General features: G+C 34.7%; 1 protein-coding gene across 3 annotated transcripts in view; it reads right to left on the bottom strand.

Moving 5' to 3' along the window:
- Positions 1-17,234, bottom strand: part of PKIB (cAMP-dependent protein kinase inhibitor beta) — a 117,605-nt gene that overhangs the window by 81,475 nt on the left and 18,896 nt on the right. For all 3 annotated transcript variants that reach the window (XM_003255644.2, XM_003255641.3, XM_012505897.2), the window contains exon 2: positions 13,286-13,370. The gene's annotated coding sequence lies outside the window, so the exon portion shown is untranslated. The remainder of the gene's footprint in view (positions 1-13,285; positions 13,371-17,234) is intronic.

The following is a 17,234-nucleotide window of genomic DNA, read 5'->3' as shown; positions in this document are numbered from 1 at the left end:
TAAACTACTTGCCCCAAAGTCACACAGGTGAGAATTTGAAGCTAGATTTTATGACAGAAACATTTATTTTATTTTAATTACATAAATTAACTTCTACTTAATAAATGAATGCATTGTTTCTCTAGACAAGATTCACCATTGTAAAGAATCTAATAAAAAGAAACATGGATTTTTTTCCTCTATCAAAAGTAGTATTTGGAAAAACAATGATAGCACTTTGAAACTTCATAGTAACTTAGATTTTTTAAAAGTGGGCATCAACTAGAGATTTAGTTTCAAAATGTAAAGCATGAGAATGCTTGGATTTTGTTTTGAGGGTTTCGTTTTTCTTTGATTAGAAATATATAGGTACACGTAAAGTCTAAGATCAGTAATAGAAGGCTGTTAAATGCTAAGACTCAAGCAAAAGAGTCAATGTTCAATTTTTTCTTAGTCCTTAGAAGTGAAGGCCCTGGTTTGACGTAGGGCATTCCCAAATAATGTAACTGGGGCTGATATTCCCCCAAATAATGATTGTCAGGGAAAAAGCCAGTTAACACTCATATTATTGTAAGGAAATTAATTTCAGCAATTTCCACATAATTTTCTCTTCTATTACAAGCAAGCTTCAGTCAAAAACAAAGACCTACTTCCTAATTCTTTCACTGTATACTTTCTTCTTAGATAGATAACGTCTTCCTGAGGATAAATCTAAGCCGAATAAGGAATAATAACACCTCCATATTGCGTGCTTCACTTCACCTAGGCCCCATGTGAGCAGTTTCAACTGCAGGAAGTTAAGTCTGATCTGAAGGTTACTACAACCTTTGCAAAAAAAAGGCAAGGTTGATTGTATCAAAGTTGTCTTTTAATCTCTTCATCAGTAATAAAGTAAAGCACAATTTTGTAATTAACACACTTGAGTTTTTCAGTTTTCAAAAGGTGACAGTCACATGAGTCTGCACTAAGGAATATGGAAGTCAGCATCTTTAAAGACCTTCCTGGCTCCCAGCTCCAGTATCCTTCCAATCCACACAACCCCCAAACCTGAGGATGTCACAAGTATCCTTTAACCCGTGGCCCCACATAACAGAGTCTCTGCGTTAATGCCCTATGTAGTTCAGTATTCCCTCCAAGATTCGCCTCTGTGCTAGTCTATCCAGGTTTCCCAGGGTCTGTATTTCAGGCCCCAGTCTCAGCCCCAATCCATGGGACCCACAGTCTGTGAACAGATCTATCTGTTTATCTGCCTGGATATTGTCTGCTTCCAGACTCTGTGTCACCACAGCCCACCCACCTGCTGGGACACCATCTGCTGTACCTTGCTGGTCCTAGTGGACTCCGACCCCCTATCTGCCAGGACAGCCTCCTGTTGACATCATTATTTTCTCCAGATAATCAGCCTACTAGCTCAGTTGGACTTTCTCCCATCAGTGGAAACAAGTTCCAATTCCAATGGCCTCTTTCACACTGGAGACCATGCCCTGTCATTAAAAAACAAACTAACCCATCCTCTACCACCAACTCTTATACTGACAAGTTACACTACTCTTTGTCCTATAAAATATTCCAACTTAACAGGTTTCAAGCATAATTAAAACAGATTGTGGATTATTTAAGAAAGAGCTACGTGTGTATGATAACCCTAAAAGATAGAAGTCATGTACTAACCTGTACTAAAGAAAAGTGATAAACAGCAGAATATTTTCACTGGCAATACAGAACTGAAAAACAATAATCAAATTCAGCTTTCCAAACAGTCTGCCATCTAATAGCACAGTTACAAAGACAAAAATTGACAAATAAAATAAATGACATTAACCCTTTAGGAGGTAAACAAAATGTGTACCTAATGCAGAAACAAGTCCCAAACCCAGTTACAGGAGTTGTCACAGTCCACACAACTCTAAGATAGATGAATATTTTGCTTAGTTTTTAAAGCAGTCCCTTTGTTTCTGCAAATGTGCCTTGATTTAAAACAAATGACAAAGAAATCATCAGTGTTAGCTGTATAATCATTAATACTCCACATAGAAACAATGTTTTCACCACTCTAAGTTTAATAATTTCAAGATGTGTTGAAAACAAAGGCAAGAAACACTTAAAATGATAACAATTCTCAAACTCAAAGTACTGTTTGTAGACATCAGATCTAATGAGGTCACATCACATTAAAATGTTATTAAATAATTAGCTGTACAGGCAATATTCTAAGTACTTTACAAATATCAACTGCTTTAATCTTCTGAAGAAACTTGGGGGAGAGGCACTAATATTAATACCATTTACAAATGAAAACACAGAGACAGAGAGATTAAGTTAATTTACCAGCTGTCACACAGCTAATAATAAATGACAAAAGTAAGACTCAAATTCAGCAATCAATGGTTTGATCCCCTACACTTTGCTGCATCTCTGAATGACTTCTGAGGCTCTTGTAGCCAGAAAGGGGCAAAGCAAGGTATAGAATAGAGATTTGACTTCCATTGTCTCATGCTCTTTCCATAGAATCATCTGGTCAGTTCAAATGTTCACCTACTGTTAGAAAGACTAAGAAATTCTATGTAGTGGACTAGTCAATTGTCACAAGCAAAAACAGCAAAAGAAATATAAAGCATTCCTGAAATCACAACTTTATGTAATATGATTAAACTATGATATACATTTAAATACCAACAACAGAATTCACAAACTAACATATAGAATAATTTTAAGTGAAGTGGCTCATTTTGGGTTAACCCCTTGCAATCAGCTCACATGATATGAAAAAACAATATAACCACAACCCAAATTAAACCAAAGAAGAGCTTTCACTGACATGAAGCATTGTTTTTTCATAAGCCGCACTACAGCAACCATACCCATACAAACAGAACTGACATATACTAAAGACTTTACCAATAATTAGCAATGAAAATATTCATGATGTCTTCCAGCAATTTAAAGATACATCTTCTAAGACACACAATAATAATCAGTGTATGTGCAGCTTTTAAATAGTGATTTCATCTTTAAGAAAGTTATAACCTCAACCTTTTAATGTTGTGTTTTTAAAAAACCATACATTTACACTTCCTACCAATGAAATTTGATTTTTTAAAGACTATAGTTAAAATTTCGACGCTATTTACAAGGTAGGATAATAGTTTGACATTAAGTTAATCAAAAATATTATGTGTTCTGAAGCATCTGTAAATTAGAATATTATAGGCTGAACATATTTGTAGAGAATTCAAATTACCATTATTTTATTAAGAACATTAAGTGAAACTTGAAACTTAACACATGATAGATCTTTGCTTGTAATGTATCACTTAACTTATACTGAGTATTTTAGCAATTACATTTTTATTTCCAGCAGGTAATCAAGAATACTGATTTTAGTGGCATTGGTGGTAGAGTGGTGATCATAGCTGCCTTCTAAAAATGCTGATTTTTATTTATCTTATAAATGTGCAAAACATTTTGGAGAAACAAAAACAAATTTGAAGTGAGCAAAACTTAATAGTTAACACCAGGTTACATAGCTGGTTAATAGTAGTCCTTGAAATACCTAGCTCAAATCTCAAAATCAAACAACTGCATGGGGTAAGAAATAGAAAGCTTTCTACTCCTTTGTTCTGTTTGTTATGCTGCTTCTTATGTTTCGAATACATGCAGAGAACTAAGATAATGCATTCTTAGAGCTGCCTCATTAGAAAAATGAAAAAGCTTTACCTTGTCTTCAAAATGGCTGGTAACAGTATAGCTTTAATTTATCCATTCTTCCTTATGCTTGTTCTCTCCCCTACCAGGTACACCTAAATACTGCCTCTTTTTTAAAAAAAATTAAAAATCTGCAATCCTTTTAATCCTAGGAGCTATACTAGTTTAGAAGTTTAAAATGAAGATGTAATGAGGAATTTGGTGTCCTAACACCATGAATCATAGTGATACAATACCAATATCACCTTTACTATGAAGAATACCTGAAACCAAGCCTAGGTAAAGGAAATTGCAGGCCTGTATTGAACATGCAAGTTTCAGGCTATAGTTTAATTAGTGAGTCAATTTTCTGTCTCCAGTACATTGGCACACCCAAACCTTAAAGATATGTCACACTCATTACCTAGCCGGAAATCAAGACAACTGTACGACAAAAACTAAGCTGACAGTCACTAGAAAAGTGATGATGTCTGGTCACCAGTGACACCTCATTTTCCAGACCACATTCTCCTACCTAGGGGTACAAATGGGATAGAGTGAGAAGAGGGAGCAAATAGCTTTACCTGGCATGTGAGATAGCAAGTATAAGGAAACAATGGTAGATTAAAACTATACTCTTACCAGCCATTGTGAAAGCAAGGCATCAGACTTCATTTTTCTAAAGAGGTGGCTCTAAGAATGCCTTATCTTAGCTCTCTGCGTGTTTTCTAAACATAAGCAGCAGAATAACAAACAGAACAATGAACTAGAAAAGCTTTCTCTTGCCCCATGAAATATTTTGATTTTGAGATTTGGGCTGGATATTTCAAGCACTGTCATTAACTAGCTATGTAACCCAGTGTTAAAAGAACAACTTTAGACAAAATAAATTTAAGAGTTTATTTAGGCAAAGAATGAATAATGAATCAGACAGTACTCAAAACTGAAAGAGGTTCAAAGAGCTCTGCTCTAGTAGCCTAAGCAGTGGGCTTTTATAGTGTAAACATGGAAACAAAGTAAAAAAAATTACTTAATTAACTATAGCGATGCATTTCCATACAGTTCAATGGGAGGTATCCTGTTATATAAGCAATCAGCTAGCTGGGTGTCTGTGACTGGCTGAAACTCAATCCAAAATTAATCAGTAACAGCCGGGAGCTGTGGCTCACGCCTGCAATCCCAGCACTTTGGGAAGCCGGGTGGGCGGATCATCTGAGGTCAAGAGTTTGAGACCAGCCTGGCCAATATGGTGAAACCCCGTCTCTACTAAAAATAAAAAATGAGCCAGGTGTGATGGCATGTGCCTGTAGTCCCAGCTACTCAGGAGGCTGAGGCAGGAGAATCACTTGAACCCAGGAGGCAGAGATTGCAGTGAGCCGAGATTGTGCGGTTGCACTCAGGCCTGGGTGACAGAGTAAGACTCCATGTCAAAAAAAAAAAAAAAAAAAATTACTCAGTAACAAGGAATGCCTCTAAGTTAACTTTTGGTGTGGCTTGTATAAGGGTTCTGGAAACAGAAACAATCCTAGATGAATGGCCTCCTGATTATTTGGCTTTAACACCAGAAAGTCACATCACCTCTCAAAGCTTTGTTTTCTTCATATGCAGTCTGATCCTTCATTGTGGTTTGCCTGGAAAAATTCTAGTTTATTCATATTTTCCTGACTTCTCATCCAGTTTAGCTTTTGCCATTTTCAAAAGTTCTCAGTATTGGTAATATATAAAGCCATAAATTAGAATGATGTTTTCTTCCAACTTTTCTAGCAATAACGTTCTGCTATCCGTGGGCCCAATTTAGGAGTAGGGAAGGCCACTAGATGTGAATAGCAAATGAAGTGTTTCATTTACCAAGTGAAATACACATTTCACAGGGAGAACAGAGCTAGAACTATATATATGTACATATATTTCAAAAACGATCTTTTGAAAAGAAGTGTGATATTATTTTTGTAAGTTAAAAAACACAAATCAAGACCAAATATTGGAATGATTGTATAAATACATGAGCGAAAATATAAAATAGACTGGAACAATGCATACTAATTCATAGGAGCTTCTGAGAGGATACTTAACTGTTGCATTTTATTTCTTTATAAAGGAGACTTTAAGCAGACATTATAAAATAAAATGAGTCAATTTTCAGAGGTGGGAAATTGATGTTATTCTTTGTTCTTCTCTTCATTATTTAAATGTCTCATTATTGGAATTCATATTCTTAGGAATTACACGAATAAAAAAACAGAACACAGACTATGAAAACAAAGAGAAGGTGAAACTAATCTAAGATAGGCCTGGAAAAGTGAGCCCAGAGAATTGAAATATTTATTTATTTAAATATTCATTATTGCAGCTGATAGGCATGTGAGAAGTGAACCACAGTTCGCTGAGTTAACGTTCTTACAAGCAATCACTAATTGCTTTATGTGTCTCACGTCGGCATAATCTTGCTCTAGTTCACCACCTGAGTCCTTTTGGACTTTTTACTGGCTAGTTCAAATTATGCAACAGTTGATACCAACAACATGATTAAAAAATAGGAATTGATTACAACACAGATACTTAGAAGTAAACTCTAGCAACTTTCAAACTCATCCAACTTGCATGAGCAGGCTCTCTTTGAACATGTCACAACGTGTTGTCCAAGATCTCCTTTGATATGACAAACTGAAGTTGACAGTACAGGTCTCTTAGAATACTACAAAGTAGAAATTGAGCTAAAAAAAATCTTTCCAGCAACTAAGAACAGGTAAATAATAAGGAAATGGTAATGAAGTAGAACAATTGTCTTGGCAGCTTTTCTAATGTTGTATATGTTTAGTATTTCTCACTGTACATTTTAGAAACATTTTGTTTTTATGAATCCCAAATAAGAAGAGAGGAACTTTTTACTTTAGTGGGTGTTATTTTAACTTTCTGGATCGTTTAAGGGAGTCCAGATGTCTCCCAAGATGACATTCTAGTTCCCATGTATTGAGTACCATCTATTGAGTGCCCATTATATAGCAACCATTTTGAATTAGTTCATTTACACTCATTATTTTTTTCTCTTCTCACCACAGCCCCGTGACACGTACTATCTCCTTTTCTCTGATATAGGCACTAAGGATCAGAGATGAGAGATTTGGTCAAAGCCTAAGAGTAAGTGACAAAGCTGGTAGGTCTAACTCAAAAGCAGCCTTGTAGTCCCTTATTGTATTGTCTTCAGGGGAACCCTTACCAGATCAGTGGTTTCAACAACAGACCCAGGAACTTTTGTCTTTGGAGATGAATTAATTACCCACCCCCAATACCAACCCCTCACCCTCCCACTTATGACCAATCAACTCAGTTATCAGAGGTAGCTTGTTATAATTTCAGGAAGCCTTTCCCTTGATTAAGCAAGAATGTTTTCTCCTCTAATTCCATCCATTCAAATCTAGTTTTCCCTTCTCAATCACACAGATTTTTTTGACATGATATTTCTCACATAATTGAAGAAAGTTAGCACATCTTCTCTAGGACCTCCACAAAGAAAACATCAGCCACTCTTGATATAGCACCTTTTGGGTCTCCTCACACTCCTCTAGTCAATTTTTCTCTAGTTCAGAATTTCCATGCTAGTGATTCACAGACTCTGTAGAATTGCAGTGTCTTTAGCTCTGATCCCCACAGCTCACAACAGTGCAGGGCACAGGGTAAATGGAAAAAACGCTCAAAGAACTCTTACTGAATGAAGAAATGAGAAAATGAGTTTGGCATACTGCAAACATTAATTGACAATGACTTTGATCACTAAGAATTAGTGCTAATCTGTTAATGATCACCTTCATTCTTTGTATATATTCCCTTTACTCTCCTTGACGAGGGTGTCTGTGTGTTCTGCTCCAATGTCTGTTGCTTGTTTTGTTTTGTTTTCCATTTTCCCCTCGAGAATTCACTGCTTACAGTGTTTAGACAGTCTTCAAAAAGTGACAGTCTGGCTAGCATGAACATTAACAAGATTTATTCTTTAAGTTTAGGGTTATGCTTGTTTGATTTGGTTAGTCGTGCTTAAAACAAAATGGCTAAGTTTCTCTTTTGCCTTTATTAGCCAAGAGAAGAAGAAAATATTTTACACAGTTCTTTTGACTAATTCCAGACTTTTTTCTGGTGGTGGTCAAAGAATATATGTACTAAGTGTAGATTTATGAACAAATAAAGATACATGTTTAAAAATCAATGTTTATTTAGCAAGGGTATTAGAGCTAAGGTCTATTCTGTAGTCTTTTTTTCAGTTTCAGGCACTTTTAGGCATGTCTCCTGAGCCAGCAGGATGAATCTGCCAGGGATATAACTTGATGAATGTCTAAAAGTTCTTATAGGAAGGACAATGATGATGGCTGTTAACCAAACCCCAGGACCAAGACCTGCCTGGCAAAAATCCACTTCTTAACAGTCCTAGTCCTTGTGTAAGTCAGGGAAAAACTCTTTAAGGTGGATGGATAAAAAGAGTTGAAGTACTAAACTCAATACAGAGACAATGATCGGGGTTAGAAGGCAAGAGATGAATGGCTGAAAGCAGAACTTCGGGCAATTTGAGCCCTGAAACAAAAGGGCAACACAGGTGGGGGAGCAGATTCCCTGTCAGCTGAGAGACTGCTAGTAGGAGGACATGAAGCAGAGTGAGTGCTCTCTGGAGGAATAGCAGTGAACAGGAGTCAATGCATTGGCCAGAATCATGGATAGGGGCTGGATGTGAACAGAAAGACTAGAAAGTTCACGGGTACACTGGTTACTCTTTCCCATGAGATATTTGGACCTCAGAGTCTAGTAATTATGCTGATATGGCCTGGGACAGAAAATTGCTATTTTGTTAGTGTTAGTTAATTGTTACAGTACAGGCTGGTACAACCTTGAATATTTTACCTAAATTAAAACTTAAAAAAAATTATTGGTCATTAATTATAATACATTTTCCTTTCACACTTCCTCTGAGTCCCCAGCATTGAAGGAGCAGCAGTACTCTGGAAGGACGCAAACAAACTTTCTTGTATCATCAACTTCAATAAAACAGGAAACATTTCTCTCCAAATTTTATCATTGTGTCACTCCTCTGCGATTATCTACTGCATTATTCAAGAGAGAAATTGAATTATTTCATTTTTATTAGCGATAACTTATTTTAACATGTTATTTTAATTCAGAGATTACTCAAGGAGGTTGCAAATAATTTCTACTGAAATAAAATGCCCAGGCACATGTAAGAATTATAAAACTCTCTGGTTGAAATCCTCTACTCTCTTGGATACTCTAAGCCAAATTTAATTGATCTTTTTAGGTGGAACAATTCACCTTTCCATATTATCACTGGTCTTTACTAGAACTTCATCTTTATTTATTTATTTATTTATTATTATTATTATAATTTTTGTTTTTTTGAGACAGAGTCTCACTCTGTCACCCAGGCTGGAGTGCAGTGACATGATCTCTGCTCACTGCAAGCTCCACCTCCTGGGTTCAGTCCATTCTCCTGCCTCAGCCTCCCAAGTAGCTGGGACTATAGGCACCCACCACCACGCCCAGCTAATTTTTTGTATTTTTAGTAGAGACAGGGTTTCACTGTGTTAGTCAGGATGGTCTCAATCTCCTGACCTCGTGATCCACCTGCCTTGGCCTCCCAAAGTGTTGGGATTACAGGCGTGAGCCACCGCGCCCGGCCTTCATCTTTATTTTTAACTAAGACATATTATGTATTCTTCACACAAAAATTTCTGTGATGCTGTGTGCCTTCAGGAGATAAAATAGCAAATTAGTACTATCCCAGAACAATTTCTGCTTTACAAAGCCATCAAACAGTAATATATTGGAATGTTAGTCAGAACTTACTGATTTGTTAATTCCATTTCTCCTCAAAAAATCAAGAAAAAGTAATTTTCAAACATTTATTAGGTTCATGCTATTTGAATCTCTTCTCTGTTTTATATGTACAGAAGTTTTAATATATCTACAATCAAGTCTATCAATCTTCAATTATGATTTTTGCCTTTGATGTCATGTTAGACAAGATTATGAAATTATTTGCCAATCTATTTTCCTCCAATTATGTCTCTGTCATTGTTCTGCTTTTATCAATCTGACAAGTATTTGTATATTGTATAAATAAAATATCCAAATTTACATGTTTTCCTAACATTAACTAATTATTGTTGTTGTGCTTTTTGAATAGTCATTACTTTCTCCATCAACATGAAATGTGGTCTTTCTTATGCATTACTTTTACATGTGCTTTAATCTGTTTGGGGAATTCTCAAACTGATTTGGCTTCTCTAAGTTTCTATATTAGTAAATAGTACCACACAATTTTAGTAATTGTAACTTTTTAATATGGTTTAATACTGAGAAATAGCAAGTTTCAACTTTCTTCTTTTTTCAAAAATGTGCCTCTTCCAGACTGTCCATGCTTCCCGATGAATTTTAATAATCCTTTTGCTAAGCTCTCTCCAAAATCCTTTTTTGGATTTTAAATGAAATTGTACTAACTTTATAAATTAATTTGAGGAAGCTAACATCTGTACAACATCTATTATTCTCATCCAAGAATACAATATAAACCCTCATTACTGCTAATTTTTCTTTCTGCATAACATACTTAACAGCCAATTGTTTATCTTGTGTTTCTCAATAGATATTATTTTCTTAATTTGTCTTGTACATTTCTCTAATAGTTTATTCATAGCTATATAATATTTAACTGCTATGATGAGATTTTTCTAATGTTTTTTATTTGTTGCTGTCATAGAAAAATCAACTGATTTTTACACATTTATCTTTTGTATAGTTACTTAACAAAGTTCATTACCCTAATGGTTCTTCAGTTAATTCTCTTGAGATTTTTAGTAAAATACATATTTTTAGCAAAAAGATATTACCTTTTTTCTAATAATTGTAACCTTTGAGAGGCATCATAACATGGTATTTATGATTAAAGACTCATGGATCAAACCACATGAGTTTTAATTTAGCTCTGCTACTTATTAGCTTCATGACCTTGGCCTTGTTACTTAGCATCTCTTGGCCTCAGCTTCCTAATTTGTAAAATAGAATGATAGTAGTCCATATCTCCTAGGGTTGTTGTGAGGATTAAATGAGTTAATATTTGTAAAGTATTTAGAACAGTTCCCAGCATATATAAGAAAAATGCAGAAAATATTAGTCTTTTAAAACATTTATTGCGTTGGTTAAAATTTGTTAAATGATATTAACTATAAGTGATGAAATTGGTCCTGTAGTAAGCCACTAGGGTTTTTCTGCTTTCTTGAAATCATGTTTTATATTTTAATGACATTTCTCTATTCCTAAATTACTATGCTACATGTATGTGTGTTTTCTTAAAAGAAATATGGTTGCATTTTATCAAGTGTCATTTGAAATCTATTTGGAAGTTAAAATAGGGGTTTTATTTTTTGGTCTAAGACTATGAAGTCAGTTTAGTAAGTTTCCTGATACTGAACCACTTTCTCATTCCTAGAATAAACACCATGTATTGTATTATTCTATTTTATTGATATCTACATTATTTAGCTAGTATTTCAATGAATTTTTATGATTTTCTTTTTTGCGATACTTTTATTAGTTTTGTTTTTTTTTACTTTTTTAGTATTGTGCTTCTTATTAAATAAATCAGAAAAATGTTTTCTCCTTCAAAGAATTCATAGAGTATAGGGATAATTTATTTCTTAAGAGTGTATATTTCTAGTGATAGATTATAAATAGCTGATGAAAATAAGATACTATAGTCGTTTAAACATAGTGTTTTAGCTCCCACCAAACATTTCTATTTAACCTGGTCAAGGACATAGGCTTATGCATCCGACAAAATTAGGCTCAAGTCCTAACTCACCACCCACCTGCTAAATGTGTGCATTTGGCAAGGTATGCTTGTATCACAGGAAATAACCATGCCTTTCTTACCTTCCTCATAGAGTTATTGTGAAAATTAAATAAGATTATGCTTATAAATCACCGTATACTCAGCCCACAATATAGACCCAAGAAATTATTTTACATGTTAGTTTTAATTTTCCTTAAGTACAAAATTAATTCTTGTTTATAATTCTACTTATTTTGTTCTAGTATGGAGATTCTAGTGGTTTATGTAGAAATATAAATGGTTTGGGTAAAATTATTTGTGTGAAATTATTTTATAATAAAAGTAGATTTCAATTAAGACGTTATTCTTAAATTTATTTTTAGACATGTTGACATAAATTTAAATTTTCACATCAAAGTAAAAATGCTCTGATGAGCCATGGAAATGAATCTATTGCCAATGTTAAATGAAATCACAGAGGGTTAACAGGAAAGTTGTACACTGGTTTTAAGAAGACCAGGCAATAGGCCCAAACCAAATGTAATGTCTTCCACTCCTTCCTGCTTCCCTGGAGTTGTGTTCTAGTAGGAATCTGAGAGGAGGAGAAGAACTTTGGAGCCTTCCCTTAGGCTGCAGCTGACCTTGGACTCTCTTGCTCTGTCATCTAAGCTGCAGTGGAGAAGCAAGATTCTCACTCTGGGTAGGAGAATGTAGCACTAAGGGATCTAGGTGCCCTCAAATACAAGTTTTACCAAACTGATAACATTTATTTATTTATTTATTATTTATTTTTATTATACTTTAAGTTCTGGGATACATGTGCAGAATGTGCAGGTTTGTTGCATAGGTATACAGGTGCCATGTTGGTTTGCTGCACCCATCAACCCGTCATCTACATTAGGTATGTCTCCTAATGTTATCCCTCCCCTTGCCCCACACCCTCTGACAGGCCCCAGTGTGTGATGTTCCCCTCCCTGCGTCCATGTGTTCTCATTGTTCAACCCCTACTTATGAGTGAGAACATGCGGTGTTTGGTCTTCTGTTCCTGTGTTACAAATTGATAATATTTTTATGAAATACTAATAAGACTGCAATATGAATGTGGCCTCAATTTTCAAAGGATGCACTACTGTGTAGGCAAGTACGACTATATACAGATCTCTGTCATAGATAGATAGATAGATAGATAGATAGATAGATAGATAGATAGATAGATAGAACAGATATCTGTGAGATACCAGCACACAAAAACCTGTCTCTCAAACAAGCATTAACTTGAGGTTTATGTTTACCTATTAGTGTCATCAAGAATATTTAATTGTATGTACTGATTATAATTCTATTACTGTGGTCTCTGAGGAGAGTAGTAATAAGAAAAGCAGTCAGTTTATAAGACCTGATCAGCAATATGAATTTCTCTTCTATTTTAAAGGCTATAAATTTCAAAATATTATTCTGATGGGCTAGCCGCCTCTATAAGAACCATTTAAATAGGCACAGCTAAGAGTGAAAATATCAAACCAAGCTCAGCCTCTACTAGTCACTTATCCCTGGCAGATATGAGTTGAAAATGTGTATCTTAAGGTCCCAGTATGTATTGTTTGCTATTAATTAGAAATTAACAGTATATTCTATCAATCTTATATTAAACTACATTGTTTTCTAAAATGAAGATATCCCACCTTACATTTTCTTTGCTGTCATCTGGCTTTATAGCAACAAATATATTTTTAGGAACATCTTCAATATATTATTCCATATGTTCCAAGATCAATGGAACAAAAATGTACTTACTCCTATCTTTCCTGTCCCTGGCACAGGGTTTTCTGCTTTTCCCAGAGTTCTCTTGATCAAGTGTCTTTTCAGTATAGCATGACTCCTGAAGGAAACAAAGGCAGGAAAAGATTTATTAAGATAAACATCTCTAGTTTCTTGTCTCTTGCAAAAAAGAACAAGTTGTTCCTTAGACAAAAAAGTCTAATTTAGTGACCAAATGTCACATGTTTTTAAAACAACGTTTTCATTGTCTTTTTTATTCCTTTTCCCAAATTGTTTTATTCAGTTTCTCTGATAGCAAGAGCAGGACAAATTTTCTTGAGTAAGCAGCTCCATACACCCAGATAAATAAGGAATGTATTTCTTTGTATTATTTTGTTCACCATTCAAATACATCAATTGTATTCTGAGCAGTCTTTCTCATGTTTTGCTCTAAAACTGTGTAAATTAACAGTCAGAGACATTCTTACTAAATAGTAAAATCAACAAGAAAGCAAGATTTTTTTTTTAGATTTTCAAATTTCCATTGAAAATAGATTCACTAGATGAATGATAGCCTTTCTCAAATGTGTGATTTAAAAAGCAATATATCCCTGCAACCGTTCGTCTTTGAATTTAAATACGACGGAGCAAGGACATTGTTTTCCTCAATCACAAGATCTAGTGATTGGAATTTTTGGAGAAAAATGAATCCAATAAAATCCAGTCTATGCATAATGCCTCACCATCTAGAGGTAATCTAACATTTTGCTATGAATAGGTAGCCAATCAACTTGCATATTTTTTGCTGATCATATTCTTTTAGGTATTTATATGTAAAAAAGTCCCCATTTAAAAACGAGTTATTAGCTTTAAATAGCTGGAAAACAACCTAGTTATTTTCATTTCCGTATATACTTCTGTGGAGGTGGCCACAACTGATCACTGGGTTAACCAGATGCCCTTTCACTCAGGCAGTCTACATATTTGAGCAGACACACAGTAAATGCTTAGATGTTAAAAATGAATGAGCCATGTTTCTTTCATTTTAGGAAGATCATCTGTTTCTTTTTCTAAATGTGGGGCCAGTAATGTCAACACTCCTCGCTTGTATACTAGGGTTATTCAGAGCAGGGAAGAGTCTAGTTTTATATTATGTATTCAAGGATCAATGTTGTCTGCTGTCTTCTCTTCCCTGTTCCTTTCTAATAAACCATCAAATTTTATCTATTCCAGGCTCTTAATGTTCTTCAATTCACTCTTCGTTCCAATTCCATTTGCATGGGCAAATCTAGTTCAACTCTCCCCAGCCATAGCTTCTTCCATTCCACCCATTCTTCCAGGGGTTATGACATCTCTCACTAGTCTCCCTGGCCTGAGTCATTCCCCTTCCAATCCATCCTCCACACACCTTTCACACTGGGACAGTAACTGAACTTCCAATTTGTATACAACCCAAGAACTATATGTGGTGGAGATATTTCACTATAATTCTCAAATAAAGTATCTTTTTCCCCAAATGTCGACATCATTATGTTAGCCAATCTAAGTTAGTTTTCAAATAGTTTGATTACTCTCTCCTTTGCTTCTCACATAGCTTACAAATGCACCAGTAAAAGAATGTCCTAAGGGCATTGCAACATAAAGGCAGAGGCACTGAACTCAGTTCTAGTTTCAACTCATCTATTTATCAGCTGGTGATTTTGAGAAGTCATCTCCTTTCCTGGAAGTGAATGACAAACCTTTGTTCATCAAATGGCATAATAATATTAATCCTGCCTGTCTCTCCAGGTTGTTCTGAGATTTAAGGAAGATCACATACAATGAAATTCCAAATAAATGGTTATTACACTCCCTGAAGATCTGCAAAAGTATAAACTTGCTTCCTTTGTTTAACACTAAATTCAGATTGAGACCCAAGAGGTATCTGTGATCACACTCTTAAGTCTTACAGCTTTCTTTTGGAAATGTGATGTTCTAAAGAGTTTGTTTTGGCTTCCCAAAAAAAAGAGCACCAAAGGAAATATACTGTAATATATTTGGATGTCAAAGACACTCTGAATCTGAAAGAGTGGGAAAAAGGAAAGGGAGCTCAAAACAGTGACAAATCTCAATTGGCTGAACCTGGCATTTAATTAAAATAACTCAACTGCCATATGTGGCACAGATATTCATGCCATCTTCTTCAAACTCCGCTAATATCTCCAGAAATTACTGGACACTAATATAAAATATGTCCCTATTCTCTGTCATTGTGTTGTAGAGTTTTAAATGAAAGAAATGTAGAGTGTGTGTAATAGGATGTTTGTTTGTTCTGTTTCCAAAGAGGAAATAAAAGATATCAACCAAATATTCCTTAATATATAATTAGCACTGTGGCCTCAGCTCAAGGAAGTCCTTATTTTAGACATAAAAACGACAAAAAAAATGCTGCTAATCCCTGCTTTCCTCTCCTTCAATCCCTGAGTTCTCATCTCATCTCATCCCATCTGCTGGTTTCCAGGTAACTTTTATATGGGCTTTTGGATGAGCATTCATTGCAAATACTTTTAGATGATACTGATTATCCTACTTAACCTCTTTACTGTTTTAGATCACTGGGTAATTGGCCAAACAGTGTACTGAGGATCATAAACTGAAAAGAAACAGATATAGCATATCTGTGCAGTATCGATTTCGTCAGGCTAATGGATTGAAAATGGTAATTTTAATAGTGCTTTTTAAAAATTATAGTTAAAATCATATAAAATTTATCATCTTAATCATTTTTAAGCATGTAGTTCAGTATTCTTCACTATATTCATATTGTTATACAACCAATCTCCACAACTTTTTTGTCTTGCAAAACTGAAACTTCATACCCATTAAACTACCATCTCCATTTCTCTTTTCAAAACCCCTGACAACCACCATTTTACGGTTTCTATAAATTTTACTATCTAGATAGTTTTATAAGTTGAATCGTATAGTATTTGTCTTTTTGTGACTAGCTCATTTCACTTAGCATAATGTTCTCAAAGTTTATCTATGTGGCAGCAGGTGTCAAGAATTTCTTTCCTTTTTTAGGCTGAATAAAGCCTTAAATAAAAATACTCCAATGTATATATCATATTTTGTTTATGTATTCATCCATTAATGGACACTTGAGTTACTTTCACCTTTAGGATACTATAAATAATGCTACTATGAACATGGGTGTACCAATATCCCCTCAACACCCTGTTTTCAAATCTTCTGGATATATACACAGAAGCAGAATTGCTAGGTCCTATGATAATAGTATTTCTTATTAACATAATTTTTTACAATAGTTTTGATTTACAAAAAAGATTTGAAGATAGTACAGAAAGTTCTTATACTGTTCCATACCCAGTTTCCCCTATTATTATTATCTTACATTAGTATGGTACATTTATTACAATTAATGAACTAATATTGATATGCTTTTGTCAACTAAATCCCATACTTCATATCTCTTTAGTTTTTATCTAATGCCCTTATGGTATTTCAGAGTGTCATTTAGGATACCCCATTACATGTAGTCATCATGTTTCCTCTTTACTGTGACATTTTCTTAGACTTTCCTTGTTTTTAATGACCTTAATAGTTTGACAGATATTTTGTAGAATGTCTTTCAATTGGGATTTGCCTGATGTTTTTCTCATGATTAGACTGTGGCTATGAGATTTTGGGAGGAAGGCCACAGAGGAAAAGTGCCATTTTCATCACATCATATCAAGGGTCTATAATATCAGTATGGCATCACTACCGATGTTGACCTTGATGAGATAGTGTTTGTCAGGTTTCTCCGCTGAAAAGTTAGTCTGCCTCCTGCTGCTTTCCACTGTATTTTTGGGAAAGAAGTCACTATGTGTAGCCCACAATTAAGAAGAGAGGAGTTATTTTCTACCTCCTTGAGGATGTTGTATGTACATAAATTATTTGGAATTCTTCTGCACAAGAGATTTATCTCTTCTTCTCATTTATT

The sequence above is a fragment of the Nomascus leucogenys genome, chromosome 3, assembly GCF_006542625.1.
Source record: "Nomascus leucogenys isolate Asia chromosome 3, Asia_NLE_v1, whole genome shotgun sequence".
NCBI classification, from domain to species: domain Eukaryota; kingdom Metazoa; phylum Chordata; class Mammalia; order Primates; family Hylobatidae; genus Nomascus; species Nomascus leucogenys.
Note: the sequence above shows the minus strand (reverse complement) of the source record. Positions and strands in the feature narration are given on the sequence as shown.